Source organism: Hipposideros armiger, unplaced genomic scaffold (assembly GCF_001890085.2).
Source record: "Hipposideros armiger isolate ML-2016 unplaced genomic scaffold, ASM189008v1 scaffold_583, whole genome shotgun sequence".
NCBI lineage: Eukaryota > Metazoa > Chordata > Mammalia > Chiroptera > Hipposideridae > Hipposideros > Hipposideros armiger.
In genome coordinates this window covers 879,204-883,977 of record NW_017731933.1, presented here as the reverse complement: position 1 = coordinate 883,977, position 4,774 = coordinate 879,204, and positions in this window count along the sequence as shown.

Below are 4,774 nucleotides of genomic sequence, written 5' to 3'. Positions count from 1 at the left end.
CAAAATTAAATGATAAAGAACTAAGTTCCCATCATAGTTCTGGCATTGGTGTTAGAGTACAACGGAGAGCTCTAGTTCAAAGAGACACGGCCACATGAGAACTACTGTGCGTAAGAATAAACCTCATTGTTCACTAAGGCAATAGGTCTAGGTTAAATGAATTAATAAATTTATAGAAAACATTTTCCCACACAATTAAAATGCTTACGTATCTGGAAATTGCATAGCCTATACTCTTAAGTATTTAAATGGAAACATTGTATCATATTGAAGTTAAGCAGGACTTTGTTTTATCATCACAAAGTTACAAGTATTAACCAAGAATGCAAATATAATAACGCATATATAATAATCTCCTAAACCAGAGGATCGATTCGTAGTTTTCTTCAACAATGTTGTAAGCATCTACTGTGTATAAGGCATTGCTCTAAAACTGTAGATTATAATTGCAGTGACTGTAATTGGCAAGATGATAGCTTTACATTGAAGAAACAAAGAATTTATGAAAAAGAACAGTTAAAAATGACACAACGGGTAGCTCCAATTTAGACACATAAAAATTGATGAAGCATAACCCTCAGATTTGGGGAACAGCATGAGGAAATTTGAAGAATGAGATCGTGGTTTCTCAGAGTCATCTAGTCATCTTAAAACTGTAATGGAAATTATGAGTTGGGGAGTTAAATGATATAAATTTCTATCGGATCATTAAAGGATTAACAGCCACACAGAGGACTTTGGCCTGTGTGGCAGACCTTACAGAGACCTGGGAAATTTCTGAGCAAGGGCTAATGAGGGTATGGACGTGTGTCAGCTTTAGGGAGAGTGAGGTTGGAGCACACAAGTCAGCAACACTGCACGGCTGCTGCAGGAGTCATCCAGCAGGTGAACAAGTCATCATGTATTCATCCAAATACAAGAACTTAATAAGTAGTACAGATGCAGAGGTAAATGCCAATTCATGGGACATTTTGTCTCTTATTCTCCATCTATTTTTATTCTTTAAGTAAAATAATTTCAAAAGAGTAATAATAAAATAATAATTTAAAAAGATGAAAAAACGTGCACCTTGCCAACTTAAATTATAGAAGGTAACCATCAGAACAGAATGAAAGAAAGTCAAGGTAGGGTCAGGGTAAGGTAAGTTATGCTGCAGAATCAAATAACCGCAAAATCTCAATGTTTATTACAATAAATGTTTATATATCATTTATCACACCCAATGTGTTAGCTGGTAATTTCATTCCTTTCTTCCACTCTTACCCAAGCCCATGGCACAGCCATCACCTTGTACTTTGACAGTTGCTATAATAGAGGGAAAGAAAATACTGACAATAAGGAATAATATGTCACATCTACTCAAAACTCAAGGGACAGAACTAGTTACATGATTGCACCCATCCACAAGAGAGTGGGTAGATTTGCCATGTGTTTCATAAACCAGGAGCTGGAAAGATGTCCTAGGTTTCTACAATGAGATAGATAAAACTCCTAGAAAGAAACGTGACAGGTGAAAATATTTTCTAATTTCCAAGGGGCGGGGAGGGATATATAAAATATTGACTTAGATGTCTGATGAATTTATCAGTTCCTCTAAAGCAACCAAGGGGGGATGACTTAATGTTGTTATTAATATAGAAATTAGAGAGTCATAAATGTGCTGGATGAATATGTGCTTGTCACTGGATATAATTTATAGAGGAATTTGAAGAGTGGAAATTTACAGAGGTCACGAGAGTCCAGAGAGGCCAGCAGAAGGACAAGGACAGATTGTGATTTACCAGTGTTGTGAGAATGTGGTGGAGGAATGCCAATAGTCAGAGGAGAAGAAAAAATAGAAGGAAATAGGTAATCCATTCAAGTGTATTGGGAGTTAAAATAAGAATTTCAAGAGGAAGTAGTTGACAGAGTGTCAAATACTGAAAATAAAGTTGGACAAAGGACAAAATGCCATTGGAATTGGAACAATTATAACTAATATGCAATCAACACTCTGTTCCCGGCTCTACTGAGGGAAATTTATACATATTAGCTCATCTCATTTTAACACCTTTTAAGGTCACATGACCAGTTAATTGCAGAGACAGGATTTGAACCAGGCATTCTGGCTGCAGAATCTTGTTTTGCTCTTGAATTAATTATTTCTATTCTACTATGAGTTTCTAGGAATTATTTTCCCTAATAAAGCAGAGGAATCAAAGGTAGCTTACAAATTAGTAATAATGGTAAATGAGGCATGGAAACAAGTACATTCTGAGTGCTTGAGGAGTTTTAAGATGAAAGGACACAGGGAGATTTGGAGATTTTATGTTATTGAATGGAGATTATGGTAGGGTATGGTGAAGTTTTTGTTTTTAGAAAAGACAGTACCTGAACACAATTAGCAAAAAATAAAAAGAAAAAAAGGAAAATTGAGTTAAACTTTGCAGACCACCCATTATTTATACTGTACTTCATTAAGAATTTACATGCAGTTCCTTATTTACTTCATTGAAAAGTTAGACATCTTCCCCAGTATGCAGAGTAATAAATTATAATTCACACCAAGATTCCTTTGGCTTCTGAGCTTGTATATATTTTTTCTGCTATGTCATATTAGAGGACACTGAGAGAAACAACAACAACAACAACAACTAGAGAGAATGAACACAAGTATGTGTATAATGGAGAAATAAAGTAGATAAAAATATTAGAATTCAATGGTATTAAATAAGCATTATACTGTCTTAAGGCAATAATGTTGCTGCCCAGATTGTAGGAAAAAATGTAAAGAAATTAACTTATCACCACATATGTGTCATGTGACAGATTTAAGTGAAGCAGAAATGCCTTCTGTCACTTCTTGATAGCAATTTTACTAAAATCACAATCAGGTTCCCCCATGTACCTGAGAAACCAAGCTAGGTTGCAATGGCATCTATATCTATATTTATATATATATATATCTATATCTGTATCTATATGCATATCTATATCAATATCTATATCTGTATCATCTGTATCTGTATCTGTATTTGTATCTATATCTTTATCTATATCTATACCCATACCTACATCTATATCTAAATCTGTATCTATATCTATATCATCTATATCTATATTATCTATATCATCTATATCTAAAATGATAGATATACCTATTTCTATATCTATATGTACACACACACACACACACATACACATACGCATTTCCAGAATCATCTTTACAATTAAATCATCAAGTTAGATGTGAGTTTTGAATTTATGTATTTTTTTCCTTAAGATTTTTAAATTTATATTCTTTCCTGTTGTTAGTGTCGAGAACACCAATTTAAGTTTCTGATTCTTTGCAAATGTTATTTCAGTTGACAACACACCATAGGAACTAGGGCATAGATGCATCTTGCCTATTTAGACAATAGATATTCCGACCTAGGCTTGTATAATAAGGTGGAGGGGCAGAATGAAGAGAAAGTGGAAGGACAGTTATTTCTCCAATGCACGATCCTACAAGTCCTTTCGTGTTTCTTCCCCGTTTCAACACTTAAATAAGACAATCCCCTTTACAAGTGACATGAGCTAGAACATCATCAAGGAAGTCAAAGTGTAATCACAACCTTTACCCTAAGAGGGTTTGCCCCAAGCGGTCACTGTGTGTGTGTGTGTGTGTGTGTGTGTGTTTGTAGATATATGTTTACTTTTCTGATGAATGTCCAGCATTCTGTGCCATTTAACAGCATTTTAGATTAGAACCAACCCCCTATTCAATGACAATAAATTAAAAAATTACCACAATTTTATCGTTCTTATGTATGAAAGTCATAGTAACCGCGTGTGATTTAAAGGGTACCCGTGATCACTGCAATCACTGAATTTCATATACAACAAAATGCCAGATGACAGAGGGAGAGGCATATAATCATCTATGAGGTGTGATCAAAAGATACGGTGAATGTTTCAACAAAAAATTTATTATAGTTAAAGACGCATTGCCATAACCCCCCTCAAAATGCGCCCCCTTGCTTCGAACACACTTTTCTCATCATTCTTGCCACTTTCTGAAGCAGTTCTGGAAGCCCTCTTTTTCTGAGCATATTTATTTTATTCTCCATAATGACAATGTTCAGTGTCACACATCGCTTCTGGTACGGCAATTTCTGTCAAATAAAAACAGTATGGTGTGTCCTATTTCACCTTATTCACTGGATCTGACATTGTGTGACTTCTGGCTCTTCCCCAAAGTCAAAATGATTCAGGACACCAAGGCAGCCATGACAGCGCAACTAAAGACACTCACGAAAGAGGACTTCCAGAACTGCTTCAGAAAGTGGCAAGAGTGATGGGATATGTGTGTTTGAAGCTGGGGAAAAGGGGAAGGAATGTATTTTGAGGGGGATTGTGGCAATGTGTGTTCTGTAATAAATTATATTTTTATTTAAGCATTTACCATATCTTTTGATCACACTGCATATATCTGAGCACCCTTAACTGTGTATTCCTGTGGCTGAGATTACAACAGTGTTCTCAACTATTCAAGGGAAAGTCATTTATTGCACCAAATTTTCAGACCTCTCTAATTTAGGAAAAACATATTCTTGACAGCTTCTTTGCTGCTTTCTGATGCTTGTTTATTTGTCTTGTTTTCATCATATTTTAGTTATTCTTGGTGTTTTTAAAACTTATTAAGTCAGTGCAATTGTACCCCCTCCCTTTTATTTTATTTCCACATATAAACATACTTTAGAAATAAAAGAAATCCTCATTTTGACTTTCCAACCATTCTTAACACATTTAC